Raw genomic sequence first — 23339 nt, 5'->3', positions numbered from 1 at the left:
GTTCTGCACATATATGATGACGCCTGTCCCAGCTGCGTCGCCCTTTTCATGTTTGGGTGTGCTTGTATCCTTTGATGGCTCAGCGAGCTGTAGAAATTCTCACATCACACATCAGTAAGCTTTGCTCGTAAGATCACGAGTAAGCAGCCGAGGACCTCTTGACTATAAGCGTACACAGTCAAATGGTTCAAATGGCTCTGAGCACTATGGTACTTAACATCTGCGGTCATCAGTCCCCTAGAACTTAGTACTACTTAAACCTAACTAACCTAAGGACATCACAATCATCCATGCCCGAGGCAGGATTCGAACGTGCGACCGTAGCAGTCGCGCGGTTCCGGACTGAGCATCTAGAACCGCGAGACCACCGCGGCCGGCGTACACAGTCTCGTCTGATATTACCTGGGTCTGCGATGGAAGAAGTAGTCAGCTTTGTCAGTGTTAATGTACAATAAACTTTTCTTCTAGTCTCAAAAAATTCTTGAACTGCACCTTTCATTATTAATCACTGTGTTAACATCTGTAATGAAAGTATGGCAACTTGTGAGGTTGGTATGGGGACAAATACTGGGATTAACCAATCTTCAGTACATCCTCACATCCACTACGCTCGATGTTACTTTGTTCGGTTTCTCATTCATCACTACGCCACCTTCGCAAGTTTCACTAGTATGTACCCATTCTTTTCCTCACGACCGCGTATGCACAATAGCGGCGTACTGATAAATGTGAACAATCTAAATTCGCGCAAGAGGTACTCAACTAAGTGCTTTAGCACAGTTTACGAAGATAATCTGTGATGACGTCTGTGTCTAAATATACGGTTACCAGTGCCCTACATGAGTTGTGATGCCGTTTATGACTACACGTCGTTCTGTCAGCAGAAGCACATCTGCCCGAATACTATACTGGACCTTCCTACTTAACCACAAGTCTCGTTTGACAAAGACAAACTGTCTCTTTAAATACAAAAGAGGACGAAATATAAGTACCAAAAAGAGACAAATGGAAAAAAAGTAAGCAAACTTTTTATTATTTTAGAAGCTGTCGCACATAACTCTTACTACAATTATCCCATATGCTGCCAAGGTTATCTCGACTGCGATGCAGAAATTTCTCCGGTATTCTCTTACACATCCTCCATACAGTTCCGATCTCTACATATGCTATTTCCGTATTTTTGGAGGCCTGGAGAAAGACATTCGTGCTCCTTGTTTTCCTTCGGATGAAGAGGTGCACGCGTGTGTACAATCCTGGTTCCGTAGACAATCGTAAATATTTTTCTATGAAGGCACAGACCGACTTGCCTCAGAGTGGGATAAATATATAAGCAGTTATGGCGATTACTTTTGAAATAGTAAAGTTTAATTATTAACTTCGATCCGTCTCGTTTTCATTTGTCTGCCCCTTACACGAGGGGCGTTCACTAAGCAACGCAACATATTTTCTTGTGAAAGCAGATTGGACTTATTTAGTACTCCAATACGCCATATTATTCCCCACTCTTTAGGCCAAAATACCTCCTTCTTCAACGTAATCTCCGTTAAGTCCAACGGACTTCCGCCACCTCACTGGAAGGGTCTGTATGCCCTCATGGTACCATTCTGCTGGTCGACGTCGGAACCACCAATAACCATAATTAGCCTCCCCACCATCCAAGTACTGCCTTCAGCAGAGTGCACCGGTCATTGGGCCAAACAGATGGAAGTTGAACGGTGCGAAAACAATGCTTCAAATGGCACTGAACACTATGGGAATTAACTGCTGAGGTCATCAGTCCCCTAGAACTTAGAACTACTTAAACCTAACTAACCTAAGGACGTCACACATATCCATGCCCGAGGCAGGATTCGAACCTGCGACCGTAGCGGTCGCGCGGTTCCAGACGGTAGCGACTAGAACCGCTCGGCCACTCCCTTGGGTGCACAGACTTGTGTGAAGTATTGCGTTATGGAGAAACAGTAGCTCGTTTGCATTTTTGTGGCGACGAATACTCCCTAGGACAAGGCAGTACAGTTCAGCGTTGATCGTTGCAACATGAGGGAGGACTTCAAACAGAATAACCTCCTCAGAATTCCAGAAGACTTGACCAGGTAAGGGTGCACCTTTGTCACGATCAGCCTCGTAACGCGCAAGCAATTCCGCACTGACAGTGCTTCGTTGCTGCTTCGTTGCTCTTTATGGACGTAGTCAGGCGACGAGCAACACAGAAGGCTCAACTGGTGATCGGGTGTTTCAGCACTACCACCACGGAAGTACAGTTGATACTGTGTGAGAATGTGCGCACGTTCCAACATCGCATGAGTCAGAACGGTGTGGGCAGGCTGGCACACGGGAGATTGGACAGGTTAGCCCGACCTCGTTGCGATGTCGACAGACGCTTCGGCAACAACTCACCTTGCTTTTGTTCACTGTCTGGTCTCCGTAGACATTCTGAAAGTGCCTACGAATACCAGCTATGTTCTGGTTTGTCGCCAAAAGAAACTCAATGAAAGCTTTCTGCTTGGAACACACATTCGTACACACGCCGTTTAGAAGGCTATGTATAGCGCCGTCACCTATCGGAACTTCATGACACTATGGGTACTAGAGGGTGAATTTTCCTCGATGTCCCACAACAATGAGCACATTTTTCCTACAGAAATTGTCTGAGAAAAAATGTGATGCATTCCTCATCAAACGCCCCTGTTCTAGTGATCATCAGTCCAGAGAATGGTTTGGTACAGCTCCCCATGCTACTCTATCCTGTGCAAGCTTCTTCATCTCCCAGTACCTACAGCAGCCTACATCCTCCTGAATCTGTTTAGTGTCTTCATCTCTTGATCTCCTTATACGATTATTACCTTCAACGAAGCCCTCTAATACTGAATTGGTGATCCCTTGATGCCTCAGAACATGTCCTACCAACAGATCCCTTCTTATAGTCAAGTTGTGCCACAAATTTCTCTTCTCCTCAATTCTATTCAATACCTCCTCATGAGTTATATGTTCCACCCATCTAATATTCAGCATTCATCTGTAGCACCACATTTCGAAAGCTTCTATTCTCTTCTTGTCCAAACTAGTTATCGTCCATGTTTGACTTCCATACATGGCTACACTCCATACAAATACTTTCAGAAACGACTTCCTGACATTTAAATCTATACTGGATATTAACAAATTTCTCTTCTTCAGCAACACTTTTCTTTTTACTGCCAGTCTACATTTTATATCCTCTCTACTTCGACCATCAGCAGTTATTTTGCTCCCCAAATAGCAAAACTCATTTACTACTTTACGTGTCTCATTTCCTAATCTAATTCCCTCAGCGTCACCCGATTTACTACATTCCATTATCCTCGTTTTGCTTTTGTTGATGTTCATCTTATATCCTCCTTTCAAGACACTGTCCATTCCGTTCAACTGCTCTTCCAGGTCCTTTGCTGTCTCTGACAGAATTACAATGTTATCGGCGAACCTAAAAGTTTTTATTTCTTCTCCATGAATTTTTATACCTACTCCGAATTTTTCTTTTATTTCCTTTACTGCTTGCTCAATATACAGATTGAATAACATCGTGGAGAGACTACAACCCTGTCTCACTCCTTTCCCAAACACTGCTTCCCTTTCATGCCCCTCGACTCTTATAACTGCCATCTGGTTTCTGTACAAGTTGTAAATAGCCTTACGCTCCCTGTATTTTCCCCTGCCACCTTCAGAATTTGAAAGAGAATATTCCAGATAACATTGTCAAAAGCTTTCTCTAAGTCTACAAATGCTAGAAAAGTATTCAATTCGACTACATTCCACTATCCTCTTTTTGCTTTTGTTGATGTTCATCTCATATTCTCCTTTCAAGGCACTGTTGTAATTATGTAATAGGCGTATTTAAACTGTTTTAGCATGTAATTATCTGAACTGTTTCTTATTTAAATTGTTTTGTTAATTAAATTGCATTGTGTATTATTGAGAAAGAGCGGGAAACAGCGCGCAGTAATACATCTGTAATGGTAGCAAGGATTGTCTGCACCAAAAACCATTGTTGGCGGCGAGACCGCACTTTTGTAGCATTGAGCGTTGGAAGCGAGCAGTTGCGAGTAAGATGTGAGACGAGGCAGTCGTAGCTAGCGAGACATGAGAGGAGGTCGCTGTAAGCGAGGTATGAATTAACACTTTGAAAGAAGCGGTGTGCTCGCCAGCCACTCGCTATATGTAGCGCAATGCTAGTTTTTAAGAATTTTTGTAAAGAACTATGCCCCTTGTAATTGTTTGTCAAGATCGTTCTCAGAATATAGTTAACTAATTTTGATGGAAAATTAGGTATGTAGCGCAACGCTACTTTTTAAGAATTTTTGTAAAGAACTATGCCCCTTGTAATTGTTTGTCAAGATCGTTCTCAGAATATAGTTAACTTCTACCAGATTAAATGCATTAAGAATTTTCTATCCCAAAATCATTCACGTAAATGCTTTACGGAATTTATTGTTATCTTAAAAGAAAAGTCTAAACTGAGCTTCAGCTTTTATCAAATCTAAATTAACTTCAACTTAAAGAATTCCAGTCACAAAGTATTATGAAACTCCACCAGCAGCTTATAATTATGTTAAAGAGAAGTAAGTATATTCATTCCACAGTTTGCTGTAGCAGTCAGATGGCGATCCAGTATAAATAATTAACGGTAAGAATCAGTCTTAATAATTTCAGGTAACGACTGAGGGTCACGGCGACAACACATTTTATGTTTCGTCGTAATAATCAGCAGGTAGTCTTGACAGAGCAGCAGTTAAAAGATTTTAAGAGACGCAGCGTTCAGTCAGCAAGCAAACGTTCATCCAATATTAGACGGGAAGGTTTCACTTGGCGATATCCATTCAGTACGACATTTTAGTGAATCTACTGTGGATATGAATATACTGACTTTGATAATAGTGTGAATAAGTTACTGTTAAGTGGCGCAACGCATATACTAAAGTGTATAACTTTTATTCACAGGTCATCGGCAATTCTGTTTGCTTTATTGATTCGGCGTTGAAAAGTGTTTGTTCAGTGTTGAATCCGCTTTGAACAGTGATATATTTTGTTGCGTGTGATGATTATAGACAATGTCCCGCAGAATAATTACTCGTTCTCAAACTGATAAAACTGTACAAAATACTGACGAGAGATTCTTTTCTGGAATAGGCAGTAATAATACGTGTGAAAACCCTGATTCTGAAACGTTAGGTGAACAGACATTTAATAACTGTAACAATATGGAAGCGTTTAACGAACAAGTAACTTCAGAAATGCCCACAGACAATGAAACGGTAGTGCAAAATAATTTGGCATTAAATGCTACAGACGGTACACAGTCACAAATTCCGCAAAGTAGACATAACAGTTTCAGTAACGAAACCACTACAATGCAGTCAGAGAGAGAGACTCCATTAAGCACTGATTTAGATTCAAACGGTACACAGCTACACAACCTGCGTAGCAGATCCAACAGTTCTCATGACCAAAATTCCGAAATTACGGAAAACGTGACGCAGTCACAATCATCTGAGGATGTTCAAATGAACACAGATCTACAGCCTTTAACAACGAATACAAATACACACAGAAGTCAATCCGAAACGGATCCAATAATGGCATTTTTGCTACAAATGAGACAAGACATGAATCAAAACTTTAACAGAGGGTCACAAGAATTAGAAAAAAGGTCACAAGATCTAAAAAACGAAATTAAGGCAGAACACGCACACACAGATCAGAAATTAGACAACATGTACCAAAATCTAAAACACGAAATCAAAGTAGAAATTCAAACAGTCGCTGAAAAATGTTCACAATCAACACAAGAATTACGCGACAAAATTCAAGAAATATCCGATAACCAAGCAACATTTGCAGTTAGTATACGGGAAACAATGACAGAAAACTTTGCTAAACAAGACGCTCAGATTGATGAACGTTTTAACAATCACACAGAAAACTGTTTGATACGTCACCGTAAACTGGTGCGATCGCAGGATAAAGAACGAAAAGAATTACTACAAACAATCACTAAACAGCGTCAGGACGACAAAAAGAAAGTGTTTGCCCAGGGCAAAACATATGTAGACAATCACATACAGTCGATCTCGGAAGAAATCGAAACGGTCAAAGAAACAAATAATCAAATACAAGACAAGCTTACAGAAATCCAAACACAGACAGTCGATGTGAAAACTTCTACAGACACTGAAATCCAGAATGTTAAAGATAAATTAACAGAGGACGTTCAGACACTAACTGACAAAATAGAACACATAGAAATTAACCATGACACAGAAAATTTAAAGGCAGATTTTAAGAAAGTCGCCAAAAGCAACCGTAAATTACGAAACGAACTGACAGAAAAGATCAATGAACTCACTACAAGAATAGATCGTTTAGATACTAACAATGACGAGAGATCAGACGACACTGCACCAGTCCCAGTGCAACAGAACTCTAATAGTAATAACACGCCATTGACAAATATACAACAAACTATCACAGATCTAAAATCGCGTAATGATTCATTGCATCAGCAAATAAATTCTCTACAGCAAGAGATAGCGGACGCACAAGAAACCGCCGCACATAATCATTTTCAACAGAACACACACCGTTACGAAATGCCTCAGATCCATAATACATATAATGTTGGTAGACTTCAGAGAGTAAGAGATTTTACCCAGGAAGAAAGACACCCGAATCCATATTCAAGACAATACGACAACACTTACACACACAGACATGACAGTTTTGATCACAAACATTTTCTTTCAGTTAGAAAGTTTAAAACATTTAAAAACGACAGGGCGCAAATACATCCGTTGGATTTTATCCAACAGTTCAGGGGAGCACTTCCACCATCATGGCCAGTACAACATAAGTTAGAATTTATTGTCAGTTTTCTTGAAGGAGAACCAGCACGACGAATGCGACCAATTGCTAGACAATGTTTTTCCGTAGAAGCATTTGAGGAAGCATTTTTATCAGCATATTGGTCTGACACTACACAAAACAGCATCAAAGATCGGCTACTTAGTTTGCCAAACTTTGAAAATTCTACCTTTCCAACAATCACACAATTTTTCGAGTACATGGTGGAACAGAACCAGTACCTCAACGAGCCATACAGTCAATCGGCATTAATACAGCTTTGCATTTCAAAACTGCCCAGAGCTTTGAAAGTGTCATTACTGACAGGGCAACAAAAGGACAATGTATCCGCTTTTAGAGACATCTTACAACTATTAGAAGCACACCAGGCAGACTACGCATTTGTTAACAAAAATTTTTCACGACAGAACAGAAAACAAACAAACTCAGCTACTTTTGAACAAACACGATTTGGTAATAACAATCCGAGTAAACGCTTTCGCAGCGAAAATGACAACGAAAACAGGAGTAATGAAAAACATTATACTGACACGGTAAATTTATATTCAGGACGGCAACAGAATCCGAGACTTAACACGCAACCGAATAGGTCAAATTTCCATATGAATCATCGCTCAGATAATGCGACCGGGGAAGGCCATTACGCGGGTCGACCGCAAAATGAACAAAAACAAACGTTTCTACGGGGGGGCAGGTGGGCTGCCGTACAGTCACAGTTATAACGACAGGAGAAAAGAAAACGAACACAGACCGCCGAGGACGTTCCACAATGACAATTTTAACGGAAACTACAACAGGGCCCAACAGCTGCGTTACCGTATGAATGTACCAGACACCAGATTTCATCCACCAGACACTGCTAATAATCAAAACGGCAGAACTGTACAGTTGATAGAACACATACCAAACTCCCAAGCTGAAAATCACATATCGGAAGAATTATGACTAGAGAAAACCTGCAATGAATCTCTTAATGTCGATACTATGAAATCACACAGAGAAAACATAACGACCGAAAATGCCATTACATTTGACGACGTGAGAGACACATTGTTGCAGGAAAAACCAATCCTACAGAAAACAATATATCACCCAATAATAGAGATAAATTTACAGTCGCACAATATTTTAGCGATAATTGATTCAGGTTCACCTATGTGCGTAATTAACGAAGACACATTTAACAGATGCAATAGCAATAATGATTACCCAGTATTTCCTTTAAACAGAACGAAGGTCAAGGGAGCTTTTGCAGGAAAAGGCATTGAAGTTAAAAGACAGACACAATTAACATTTGTTTTTGCAGAGGAAACGTTCCACAGTGATTGTTGGATAGTTCCGAATTTAACAACAGACATGATATTAGGAATAAATTTTCTTGTTCAGTACGATGCGAAGATTGACTTCAAATCGTCATACCTCACACTACAAAAGGAAAACAGGGAAGTGATCGTAAGATTTCAAAACACAGTATCCTCCGAAGAACAAAATATGCACAGGATCGAGATTATTACTGATTCTCAAGATAACGATTGTTATATCGCACTATACACGAACACACTCAATAATGACTTGGTAGAGGAACAGGAGTACAATATGTTCGAGACAATTACACGCAAGGTAGACAATAGTGTAGCAAAATGCGACGCAGAACGCACAGAACTTGAAAATATTCTGGTACAACACAAAGCAGTTTTTGCCAATGTTCCAGGAACAATGACAGGATTTATGTACGAATTTCAGGTGAAACCACACGAGACTTTCAAAGCAAAGCATTATCCAATCCCACGCATACACACAGAAGCAGTTAAGAAAGAATTACGAGCAATGATCGATCAAGGAATAATAGAACCAGCAGCCAGCCAATATATAAATCCACTACACATTGTTGAAAAGAAGGATGGATCACTACGTTTAGTTTTAGATTCACGTCAAGTTAATAAAATAATCATTACAGAAACCGACCGACCACAGACGTTAGAAGAGTTACTGCAAAAATTTCATGGCACCTCCATTTATACTACACTCGACCTCAAATCAGGGTTTTGGCAAATCCAACTACACCCAAATTGCCGAAATATACGGCATTCCTTTGCTTTGGGGAATGCTATCAATTTTGTAAACTTCCGTTTGGACTAACGATTTCGTCTGCCGCCTTTATACGAGGCATGAATACTATTCTACCACAAGATCTGAAAAACAAAATTACTACATATGTCTATGACATTTTAATTGCAGCAGAAAACTGGGAACAACACAATCATACTCTTCAACAGTTACTGAATACATTCGAGCAGAATGGTATAACTATAAACTTGCGTAAATCTGAATTTGGTAAAGCGTCAATAAAATTTCTAGGGCACATTACCTCACAAACAGGTATCGCACCAGACCCTGACAAATTGCAAGCACTGAAAGACATCGACGTGCCAACAAACAAAAAGGAACTTCGGAGCTTTTTAGGTCTTATCAATTATTTTAGAAAATTTATCCACTACAAAGCATTAGACACGCCCTTGCTATACCAGCTTACAAGTAAAAACACACTTTGGTCATGGAATGAAGACGTTGAAGCTGAATTCGAGAACTTGAAAGAAGCATTATTAAAAGCACCTTTGTTATCACACCCTGACCCAACACAAAACTTTTCCATTGCAACAGATAGTTCAACCACAGCACTAGGAGTACATATTTTCCAAGAAATAAAGGAAGAAGATAAGACAGTCGTGAAACACATTGCTTTTGCAAGCAGGATACTTTCTCCAGGAGAGCGCAATTATTCTGTAACAGAATTAGAGACACTATGTGTAATTTACGCTTTTAAGCGATTCCGTCATTTTCTATATGGCCGACATACAACAATATATACCGATCACCGAGCAATCCAGTTTTTATTGTCAGCAAAACTTACGCACGATAGATTAAGCCGCTGGAAATTATACTTACAAGAGTTTGATTTTACCATTATACACATTCCAGGCACGCAGAATACTGTTGCCGACGCATTGTCGAGGTCCATTCACAATAAACGCATGGAGAAAGAAAATACCTTTTGCTACAACAACCATAGTATTATGTATATTAAACAAGTAGCTTTCGAAAACTTTATATCAGCAGCATTACAGGATATAGAGAGAGAACAGCAGAAAGATGAAACACTGAAAGAGATTGTAACGCTTTTGAAAGACAGAAGTAACGCTAAAGGCAGACTTCATTACACTGTACATCAAAATATACTCTTTATTCGATCATACCGAGACGGTAATAATTGGCTTTTATGCATTCCGGAAGGGATCGTAAATAAACTGATATGGTATACACATCTAAGTTATGGACACTACGGAGCGAGGAAATGCTTTCTGATTCTGCGACAAAATTGCCACTTTAATAACATGAAAAAACACATAAGAAAAGTAATAGCATCATGCAAGATATGTCAAAAAGCTAAATCATCAACAGTGTCACACATTCCACCATTGTATCCCATCATACCGGTTAAGTTAAGAAACATGGCAGCAGTGGATCTTTTCGGTCCAATCCCCAGAACAAATAATGGTTATAGTTATATTTTTGTAGCTGTAGAACTAACATCCAAATTTGTAACATTTTCTCCACTAAGGAAAGAAACAGCAAGAATAGTATCAAGAGCGTTTGTAAGAGATTTTCTATCAGTAGTAGGACGTGTACAGAAGGTTATTTCGGATAACGGTCCGCAGTTTAGGTCAGACATATGGAAGAAAATGTTAGAAAGTAAGAACATAACACCTATTTACATATCAAGATATCACAGTTCTTCCAACCCATCAGAAAGAATAATGAAAGAGATCGGGGAGTTATGCAGAATTTATTGTCATAAAAGACATACAACATGGGATAAATATATTTTACAGTTTCAAGAAGTGATAAATGCAATACCCAATGAATCTACGATGCTATCACCAACCGTAATACTGACAAATAAAGACCCACCGAACTAATTACTTTTCCTAAGACGCATAGGCTTCGACATTGTGAAATAATAGACACAGCATTAGCAAACACTAAAAGAGCTGCAGATCGGCGGAAGAAACAACAGAAGCAGGTAAGTCGACTACAGAAGTACGAGATTGGCGACAAAGTACTGATTCGCACTCATTTTCTTTCCAACAAAGGTAAGCACAGATGCCGTAAATTCGAACTTCTGTATGCAGGCCCTTACAGAGTTCGTAATATTCCACACGCTAATGTAGTGCATGTGGAAACGCTACGTAAGAAGAAATCATTAGGGAATCATCATGTATCCAACGTGAAACATTTCTTGACTTAAATTTTTGCATTTCAGCTGACGAAAGGACGGCGTGACACGTAAGTATGCAACAATGGTAGTTTCAGCGCGCTTCAGTAACAAACAAAGCCGCGACACGCAGCGGGCCGCTAATATTTCACCGTACCTTAAAGAACACAGCAGTACTTAATGATGCTACGCCAGCCAAGACAAATAAAAACACGAGAAACATTTCCTAACTTAAAGAGAAAATGCAGACAACGACACGACGTATGAATTTGTGCACTGAGAGCTCATAAATGAAAGAAATTTTTTTATAACGTGACATAATTACTTAAGAAAATGTCGATTTTTGCAATAGCTAAACTGATAATATAGATCGTTCATTAATCAATTATTTTAGTGGTAACATTAACACGTACTCTTTATTCCAGAATGCAGCATTGTTGTCACACATCATCAAAATGAAACTTAGTTTTAGTTAGAATAAGGATGTGAATCTTTAGGTCACGCAGATAGCTGACGCTAATTGTCATTACAGAAATTTTATAGGTCATGCCGGGAGCTGACGTGATTTTGCAGCAGTTAATATTATGATAAAGTGTTTTATAGGTCATGCCAGGAGCGGATGAGAAGTACCAGAAGATGTTTATTGAAGTCATGCCGTGCACTGACGATAATTAATACTGAATGTTTTATAATAAGTCATGCCGTGCGCTGACGTTAATTAATGCTGAATGTTTATAACAGGTTATGCAGAGAGTTGACACAGATGCAGAAGAAGAATGTGTATGTTATGTTAGTATATAAGAAATGTATAATGTTAAGAAATAATTTTGCTAGCATGTGACACATTGCAACACTATGGATGGGGACCACACATTACAATGTCTAACCAGAATAATGTTTACCTTAATTTTCAGCTGCAAAAGAATACTTTAAATAATTTTATGACAGTAATTTTATTGTATATTATGACCTGACATTTGACGACTCATAACTGACGACTACACCCCTGAATGGAAGATAAAATTTTAGGACAGTAAGTCAAGAAATGCATTGTCAACAAAATTTATAATTAATGATGTAAGAAACTAAGATATGTAAATATAGAATAAGTAATAATGTACTTGTCTATAACAAATCTGTATACTATCAAATACTGAATAAGTAGGAACTTTTATGTCTTTTATATATGGGAATAATTTTCTGGAAGAATTCTTAAATTAAAACTACATATTGTTACAAATTACGACACAACATATTTTGTCATAGGGAAAATTATTTGGTAGTCAAATTATGGTACCAACAATGTCCGTGAACCCATTGCCAAAACAATATTACCCGTACCTTAATTCCTGTGCATCCCCATGGTTATTGAGCACAGAATCAGTGAATTGTGAAACACGTGACTTCAACCAATGATGTTCTCGACGAGGTGTTTGCATACCTAGATGCACACCACAGCCCGATGTATGTCAGTTGGTGCCTGTATACCTAGATACACACCACAGTATGATGTACGACAATAGGTGTTTGCATACCAAGATGCACACCACCAACCTTAATGGACCATTGGAGATGGAACTTAATCCTGATGTGGCTGCGGCAACTCAGGCTATTCGACGACGTACTTAGTGTTTGGGTACACTAAAACTATGGAGCAAGGCGATGATGGAACTACATGGCGAAACCTGGTGTTGTGCTATGTGAGGGAAAGGAACAGACTTTTGAGTGCATTCACAGACAGTTGCCAGTGCTTTGACCATGCTATCCAATTCCTTTTGTACCTTCCTTAATTGTGGTACTAAGAGATGCCAATTTGAATTAAATGTTTCATAATGTAAACTTTCAATTGCTTCATATGATCTGTATATTGATTTTCACATTTACTCTTATTCTTGTTGTTAAATTTAAGGGAACCAAATTTTACTTGATGTACAATTCCTACTAAAACCGTTTCTATTTACATATTCTCTTTATTAGAGATAGACAAATCATTTCGTATGACAGCATTTGTGTATACACTTTGTTCAAACTATTTTCTATAATCAAATTTTATACTTATGTTGAGTCCATATGACTCAACAACGTAGTAAAATTTTAAGAAAGCCGAGTAGCGGCATATGTAATTATGTAATAGGCGTATTTAAACTGTTTTAGCATGTAATTATCTGAACTGTTTCTTATTTAAATTGTTTTGTTAATTAAATTGCATTGTGTATTATTGAGAAAGAGCGGGAAACAGCGCGCAGTAATACATCTGTAATGGTAGCAAGGATTGTCTGCACCAAAAACCATTGTTGGCGGCGAGACCGCACTTTTGTAGCATTGAGCGTTGGAAGCGAGCAGTTGCGAGTAAGATGTGAGACGAGGCAGTCGTAGCTAGCGAGACATGAGAGGAGGTCGCTGTAAGCGAGGTATGAATTAACACTTTGAAAGAAGCGGTGTGCTCGCCAGCCACTCGCTATATGTAGCGCAATGCTAGTTTTTAAGAATTTTTGTAAAGAACTATGCCCCTTGTAATTGTTTGTCAAGATCGTTCTCAGAATATAGTTAACTAATTTTGATGGAAAATTAGGTATGTAGCGCAACGCTACTTTTTAAGAATTTTTGTAAAGAACTATGCCCCTTGTAATTGTTTGTCAAGATCGTTCCCAGAATATAGTTAACTTCTACCAGATTAAATGCATTAAGAATTTTCTATCCCAAAATCATTCACGTAAATGCTTTACGGCATTTATTGTTATCTTAAAAGAAAAGTCTAAACTGAGCTTCAGCTTTTATCAAATCTAAATTAACTTCAACTTAAAGAATTCCAGTCACAAAGTATTATGAAACTCCACCAGCAGCTTATAATTATGTTAAAGAGAAGTAAGTATATTCATTCCACAGTTTGCTGTAGCAGTCAGATGGCGATCCAGTATAAATAATTAACGGTAAGAATCAGTCTTAATAATTTCAGGTAACGACTGAGGGTCACGGCGACAACACATTTTATGTTTCGTCGTAATAATCAGCAGGTAGTCTTGACAGAGCAGCAGTTAAAAGATTTTAAGAGACGCAGCGTTCAGTCAGCAAGCAAACGTTCATCCAATATTAGACGGGAAGGTTTCACTGTCCATTCCGTTCAACTGCTCTTCCGGGTCCCATGCTGTCTCTGACAGAATTATACTGTCATCGGCGAATCTCAAACTTTTTATTTCTCCTTCGTCGATTGTAAATCCTACTTTGATTTTTTCTTTTGTTTCCTTTACTGCCTGTTCAATATAAAGATTGAATAACATCGGGGATAGGTTGCAACCATGTCTGACTCCCTTCCCAACCACTAACCCAGTACTACGATTTACTGTTCCGTCGACGACGTGGACAACACAGTCTTTCTTGAAGTGGAGAACCATCGGCTCCGCGTACAGTGTGTTACAAATACCTAAGCTAAAACTGCACGAAACGATAGGGGATTCTAAACATTAGTTTTGCGTTACTTGTGTGTCTGAAAGAACAGACACTACTGAAGATCCGCAGCTGTACGAAATAGTTCGAAATGTATTCGCTAACTGCGAATTGTTTGTCATCAACTGTATTAGGTACAGATATACTGGCCATTAACGACACCTAAAAATTTGTGCCGAACTAATTTTCGTGTGTCAAGCAATTTGTAGTTAGCGAATACATTACGACATAACTTTTTTGAAGTAAGAAGACTCTGAAAAGAGTACTTTAGGCGATATTATATCCTGAGCAAACAATGCCAGTTAATGGAATATTTGTGTAGAGGAAAAACAGTACACAATCATCTGTCATATTTCCGCATCGGAATATACCATTCTTTACAGTTCAAGACTCGATGGTGAAGACAGAGTGCTACTCGGTACAAGAACGTCCATCATGCGTATAGTCTGCGATGCAGCAGGATGCACTGCTTAAAAAGGTAAATTGAAATGTAGCAATATAGCTATTAGCTTTCAGATTCAGTTCGGGATCGCTGTCTTCTTTAAAGCGTATTTTGAATATGTGAATAGTGTGTTTGGAGAAGAAACAGCACACTGAAGGAACCGTGACCTTCCTGATCAAATAAGTACACTTTGCATTTGCGCTTTGCCTTGAATCTTAGAGTTTTCGGTGATGTTACCAGAGACGACTCGATGGTCGCGGTATAGTGTTCTGAGTGATTGCGTAACATTCTGCTTACGCAGTCAAGGTGTGCAGTGAAACGTGAAATGTTAGGTATAATGTTACAATAACTGCATTTTAAGTTCCGCGTAGCACGGAAAGTACCTTTACTGAGTGCAAGTCAGATGAAGTCTGCACTCTCTCTAAGAATCAAATTTCCATGTATTCCGTAACTTCATGGTGAAGGGAGTGAATTTTCTGAGTTTATGGTTTTCCCTGAAGACACTTTGCGCTGTGGTGTAAGACACAGCCTATGTCAATGTGTGAATATTACGTAGAGAATGACGTTAGGATACCACCACATCCCCATAGTAAATTGTGAACAGCAACATTTTCTTCTGCCGGCCGCTGCGGTCGAGCGGGTCTAGGCGCTTCGGCCTAGCGGTTCTAGCGCTTTAGTCTGGAACCGCGCGACCGTTACGGTCACAGGTTCGAATCCTGCCTCTGGCACGGATGTGTTTGATGCCGTTAGGTTTGTTAGGTTTAAGTAGTTCTAAGTGTAGGGGACTGATGACCTCGATATTAAGTCCCATGGAGCTTAGAGCCATTTGAACTATTTTAACCAGTTTGTTCTGGTACTGCTGGTACGATTAACAATCCCCTTTGCTGGCATAAATTCATTTCAACTTTTTTACGTAATGTAACGGTTTCAAGCAGAGACACAGCTTATCTTGGGGCGTTCGAGTAATAAGGCAATGATGTAGGTTCTCACGATGACGAACTGCAGAACGGCGATCAAGTTAAGGCGAGCCACTACACAAGTTCATTCCTGACCTCAGCCTCAGGCACCAACGGCAGAAGTAGCCGAGCAAGTAGCTAGCAATCAAAATTAATCTCACAGCGAATGTCCCTGTTAACTTCAGAATCAATGTACAGATAAAAGCTTGGCAGCCGGCGTTACCCTATTTGAAGACAATTATCAGAATAGACAGAAATGTGAAAAACCGAACTATCGAGCCACGAACAGCTAGGCTGGGTTATTGACAAATAAGAAAGAAGACAGTGTTGGATCGTGTGGTAAGATAATCATCAAAGATCACTCGTAGAGATGTGGCTGAAATGTACATTCGAAGAACACAATATAGCGATTACTTGTGAAGCAGCCGTTACACCGCTATCATATATTATTCAAGCAAGAGGACCAAACGATTTTGAGCAGACAGTCCAGCTCTGTGATTGGACTAACACGAACATTTCTGCAGCATCGTAAATCTTCTTGTAAAGTCGTACAATAGTGTTTTCAATTGCAGCGAGATCCTTGTCTAGATTGATGAAAAACCCATATGCCAACCCCGCCTCAGAGTGCAAACAACAAGTATCTACAGTCATTTTGGCTGTAATTAGACTTATTGTTGCCCACACAAAGATTTTGTTCCAATGCGAGGGTCCACTAACCTAGTTCGATGTTTTATGGGCTTGAACACCGGAAAAATAATACACATATAGTTGTAGTGAAAGAAAAACCAGCGCCATCACCGGATCTCACTCTTGTAAATATTTTCTCTTTAGATGATATGAATCCGTCGCCGTATAAGATTCATGTATAAATTGAGTTCTACCTGCCCGCCACATTCTACAAGGGACAATTGGGATGCAGAGTACCGCAAATTCTAAGCACCAGGTCACATTCAACAACTCACGAACTTAAGTTGTTAAAGTAAGATAACTGTTTTGGTAAACGATTTATTAAATACTAATTTTAAAACAAATGATTAAATACTAATTTTCGACAGTTAGTTCTTGAACCAAAATTACTCAGTTATCTGTATAAGTTTGACTTAAGATTTGCGACTCGATTTACATAAGCGAATGTGGCTGATGATACGTTTACTCTGATCCTGTAGTCAATACCAGAGGAGAATTTTTACTACCACTGTTCGTTACTGATCCATCTGCAGAGCTGGCTCCTATGCAGTGTACAATTTGATTACCAACAAGTGGATGAACCGAGCACTACAAAGTGCGTTTCAAAAAGGTTCTTTCGATTTCACAAGACGTCTACATGAATCAGAATAGAAACTTGACGTGAATTACACATAGATTATTAAAGTTCTTTTGTTGTTTTTAAATAAAAAAAGAAACACTTCCTGATTGTACACAAGTACATCTTTTGCATAAATGCACATCCACATTTTACAATTACGTTTAGGATCAAAGACTTCATTTACCTTTAATAATAACCTCCATCGGACGCCGATAAACACTCGATGTAGGCCTATAGTAAAATCCATCACATACTTTTAAAAGTATATCTGGAGGTAATTCTTTCACTGCTATTGTTATTCAGTGTTGCAGTTCGCTAAAACCTGTTGGCAGGGGAGGTACATACACAAAGAAGGAACCATATGGTTGTGCCTAAACTGTAGGATCCCCTGCACTACTAGAGGACAGTCCACAGTAGGTTAGCGTCCGCTAGAATGATTAAGAAAGCTACTTACACTTTTGAAGTTAGTAGTGCAATCCTAAAAAATTTTACTGCAAGGAAATAGTTCAGTAGCTAGCGACATATTAAGCAAAGACTGGTAGGAAGACTTGATAAGTGTGGGCACAGCTCACCCAGAAATACATCTACCCTAGAGCGTCGTTGGTATAACAACTGTAGGTGTTCAAGCGCCGTCACCGAGAGAGGTCTAATAGTACTAAGGCGCTGCACTAGCATACGACAGGTCCAGGATTTCCCTGCCCAACCATCCCGAGTCAGGTTTTCAACAGCTTCCCTAAACTGCTTAAGGCAAAGGGCGGGAAGTCTGTTGCTACAAAAGGAGAACAATCGAATTCGGAACCGGAGCGTATTTTCGTCCTGTAATAAACTCGACATCGATTGAACGATAAAATATTAGTTTCTAATCCTTCCTCCATTCCTTGAAGCAATCAACCATCCACCATATCTGCATAGTATCAATCGTACATCCCTGCTGGAAGAAAAGCATACCAGCTTAGTTATACAAATCAGCATGAGTTAACAAACACACGAAGGTTGATCTTACTCTGCCGACTTCAATATAAGCATTGGTATATGAGAAGAAGTACATTTTTTTCAAGAGTCTTTAGACTTTTTGATACGACCCACGGTGATTTTCTTTCGTGTGCAAATCTTTCTTTATTTTTTTTAAATTTATTTTATTTTTTTCGCAATAGCACTTACATCCAATGCCTTCGACTATTTTCAAGACATACTCGAATCTCTTCCTTCCATTAATGTTTGTACCATCGTCAGCTCTCTGAAGTACTATGCTGCTTCTTGACACATAAACTTATGTGCTATCATCCTGTAATTCTCCTGGAATTTTCAGCACAACACGTTGCTCGCCGATTCTGTTGATAACCTACTCGTTTGTTATATATCAACTCCATAAAATATTCTGCATATTTCTGTAACAACCATCATCAAATGCATCACTTCTTATTCACTTTTTCCACCGTATTTCTTCCATACAGTGTTATAAGAATATATATTCTCAGAAATTTCTTCGTCATATTATGGTCTACACCTGATACTAGTACATTTATTTCAGCAAGGAAGCCTCATTCTGCCAGTGCTTTTCTGATTCTTATATCTCCTTTGCTTCGTCCGCCATGCCTCAAAGATGGCACGAGTCCTGCATTTCACCTGCGTTGTCCCCAACGTTGTTGTTACGTTCATCGTTAATCTCTTTTCTGCTATTCCTCAATGCTTTCATCATTCATTGGTTTGCTCTTAGACCAAATTCTGTGCTCATTAGAATGTTCATTCAACTCAACAGGCTCCTTATTTTTTCCTGAAATTCACTGAGGTTATCAATGTTGTAAGAGTACTACTGACCCGTTGCATACTCCTGTAGATATCAGTGATCAGCAGAGGTTGAATTGTTCGAAAGTCAGATTGCTCCCCAAGGATTCAGATGCACTCAATGAAAAAAAAAATGATCCACCGATAACTAGCAGAACAGCTGTTGCCATAGAAAATACGGCACATGGTTCTTGTACGAAAGAAAAGATAACAAACACAGTGTTCATCTGTGAAATGGAATAGTTGTCCATACTGATCTCCCTTTATTACGAAGTTCTCTACTGATATTCGTGAATAATAATTTCTTACTGGATCAGTTCCAACGCAAGCACTGCAGAAAATAAGAAAATTATGAATTGTTGACATAGTTGAACACAAATATAATACTTGAATACCTCGGCAAAGGTTGAATAATTCGGACGGAACTAAACGCATTTCTGACAGGTACTATGACCTCTCTCTTTTCCTTACAGAGGGAGCCGTAAATCAGTACATCTCAGAATTGAAGTTCTGGCACAAATAAACAAAAATTATTTTTAGTCAAATTTTGCGTACCACTCAGTATCATCGTGTAGGTCACAAAATTCTACTTTGAAGGTAGAATCTAATGGTATTAACTGTAGACCTCTAGTAACAGCGTATGTATAGGATGTCACTGCAGTAGTAACACTAAACTCTGGTAAAGAAAAAACACAGCTTGTTCCCCTGATCATACTTGTGAGTTAGATGATTCCGTGGAAATATTTTTAAAAAAATTCTAGAACTGTTATATTTGCTGATAGAGCGGTATATAAACAAGAAACCCAAATCTCTCCGTATTAGACACAGCAAATGAAACAGCTGTGACAGATAACAAACGGTTGAAGGAAATCTCATAGTATCTTGATCTTACATAAATTCAGACTTTTAACAAATATAGATAACTACCGATACAATAACTACACATTTTGGCGTCACAAAAACGACTAACAATATGCAGCCTAAGGTCTAGATAGAAAACAAGCTGAAGAGCTCCAGTATGTTGATTAAATAACGAAGACCCTCAGTATGCAATGTTTTCCACTCATTAGTATCCGTCAACTATATACATATAACCGGTGATCTAACACAGATTCTTTCTTTTCATTTAACGTAATCTGTGATTAATTGTGAAAATAAATTTCCAAATTAAATGTGTCTTGCACTTCATAAACACTAACCAGTTTCTTCGTTCATTTACTTCCCTTTTACATGGGTAAGAATATGGTTCTTTAGTTCCTCTGCAAGATCTTTAGCAAGTTACCTGAATACTAACTGATTTTAAAATTTAAAGCACATTAGGTATTTCCGCAACTAATTTGCTTACCTAGATCTCAGAATTGAAAATCCATGTACGAAGCATTGTAATTAGGTCCACCCAATCTTAATGTAGGTGATTTTCACGTTTTTATACATAATAGTGTAATCATGCAATTGTGTAGGAATTGTGGCTTGTAAAAAGCTGTTGAATCGTATAATATTTGGAAGAGTGGCGTTTGTCAGAGTAGTGTTTCAGCTAAATTTGTTATTTTCTGAGCTGTACAAGTCAATAGTATTTTAATTATAGTTAATTGATAATACAACCTATTGTTATTTAAAACAGTTCCTTTTTGTAAATGTGCATGTCGATTTGTTCCTTATAATTTATTATTCTTCTCGGGGTGTCATGCTAGAGTACAATGGCGTATATATGAATCAGTCACTAAACAAATTAGTTAACGAATAAATTGATAAATTAATGAAAACGTTACTCAGTTCTGAAGGTGATAATCTGTATGAAAAGAGATACACTATGTTCGTTACTTGAGTCTTTTAGTGTATCAAAACTGTTATTACAATCAGGGAAGAGTAACTGTCAGTCTTTACTTGGGTACATACTGAAGATGCTATGGTTTAATTACGAGTTATTGCTGTCAAATTATGTATATATTCGATGTAATTAATTTAAAATTTTAATTTTTATGGAATATATCGAAATAAATATCAGGAGAATGTTCACAGTTTTGTATTAAATTTGAATGAGAACCGCTCTTCTTAGGGACGGCGAGAAACGCCATTTGATCATATTACTTTACTGTCATTTCCGCGAACTTAGCCCACAGAAATGAAGTTTCCTGACCTTTTTTCGTCGTTATAAATGTCAATTTCTGATGAGCAAAAAGCACGTATGAGGCCTTAAATGTGACCTTGTGTGATCTTAGATTTGTAACGTTTAATGAACAGTGCTCTTTGATGTATAAAGTCAAACGTACTCATACTTTTCAGACGTAATGACTGACGTTCCACAGGCTCTCCCGCATAGATCGACACTATCTGCCTAGCGGGCACTTACCCAGTACTGAGGAAACTGCTGCTAGAATATAGGTTACGCTCCACTGAGCACATCAAATCCTCATAAACAGCACGAAACAGCGCTCAAGATGTGAAGCTAATGAGAATCCAGCGCGAACTTAGCCTTGCACAGTGGAAGCCTTGTGCACGATAAACGGGTCCGAAATATTCTCTAGTACAAAATACAATACACAGTGCTGATTCTACAGCTGTTTGTTAAGACACGTGACTCAGTTAAATGGATAAAACATTCTTTTTGCTGGTGACAGTAACATTTTTATCACAGGTAAAACACCAGAACTCTTAGCACAGAAAAGAATGAAACTCTCATTTATACACATAATTGGTCATCATGCAATTTGCGCTGAACATTAAGAAAAACACCTGCATGAATTTGTGATTAAAGTGGTAAAATAATTCTGTCAAACCAAATGTGGGTAAGAATTTCTTAGATTGTATAACAAAAATGAATCTTTTTAGAATTAACATTGACTGTCACTTGCAGTGCAATGAACATACAAGTACACTAACAAAAAAAGTCATCAACATGCTTGCCTGTAATCAGTGTGCAACAGACAATGACTTACAGGTACATGCTATTCCTACATGCACTCTTTCTGCAACAGATAATGCCTTACAGGTACATGTTATTCCTACATGCACTCTGTCTTTAGCGATGGAGTGTCTTTTTTATAGCCTTATGCACAAAAGACTGCAACAGTCTTCAATCTACAGAATACGGCCATTAGATTCCATACACATTATATGATTGGATACATGTATGTATGTATGTTCCATATGTTTATTCCACACCTTCTCCTAAGCCGCTGGATGTGTTTCAACCAAACTAGACACAGATATCAGTCACTGTCTGCAAAGAATCACTGTGGTGGTAAGAACAGCCTCCCTCTCAAGGAGACTGAGGTGGGGTGAAAATTAAGCGAAGCTCACGACGCACAAATAGCTACATATTCATCCATTATTTGAAAATGAGAGCACTTAGTGACTTGCAGCCAACTTAACACATAATTTCAAGCCTTTATGAAACTTTTTCTCTCTAACTCCTCGCACCAAACTATGAAAACAGAGAAGTTTATCGCTTATTACATTTACGCTGTCCATGAGATAAAACTTCTGCATCAGGTGTGAGCTTTTGATTCAGTACCTCTTTACTAATAAACCTATATCTATTCGCAACTCATTATAGAGTATTTACATGTAACATTGACTTTACCTGTAAAATATACCATTATATAACGTATAGCTCAGTGATATGAAATCATGAACTCAAAAATGATTGAAAAACTGCAGCTTCACGCATGACGTTTCAAGTTGTTACTTCTTTACCAGTAACTCTCACTTTTTGAGTTATCAGTCTTCCGACCATTTTAATGAGACCGCCTACGTATTACTCTCTTGTGCCAAACTCTTCATCTCAGACTAGCACTTCCGCTCTATATCCTCAAGTATTTGCTGGATGTATTCCAATCTTTGTCTTCCTCTACAGCTTTTACCCTCAACAGGTCCCGCTAGTACCATGGAAATTATTCCCTCTTGTCTTAACAGATGTCTTGTATCCTCTCTCTTCTTCTTATCAGCGTTTTCCACATATTCCTTTCCTCTAAGATTCTACACGTAATCTTATACCTTGCTTTATCAGCCCCCCTAAATTTTCAACATTCGTGAGTGGCACCAATCTCAAATGCTTCTATTCTCTACCGCCCCGACTTTCTCACAGCAAATGTTCCACTACCACATAATGCTGTGCTCCAAGAGTACATTCTCGGAAGTTTCTTCCTCAAATTAACACCTATGTTTCATACTAGTAGGCGTCTCTTGGCCAGGAATGCCCTTTTGCCAGTGTATACCACTGGATATATATGCAAAATC

The sequence above is a fragment of the Schistocerca gregaria genome, chromosome 2 (assembly GCF_023897955.1).
Source record: "Schistocerca gregaria isolate iqSchGreg1 chromosome 2, iqSchGreg1.2, whole genome shotgun sequence".
Lineage (NCBI taxonomy): Eukaryota > Metazoa > Arthropoda > Insecta > Orthoptera > Acrididae > Schistocerca > Schistocerca gregaria.
This window is presented reverse-complemented; position numbering follows the sequence as displayed.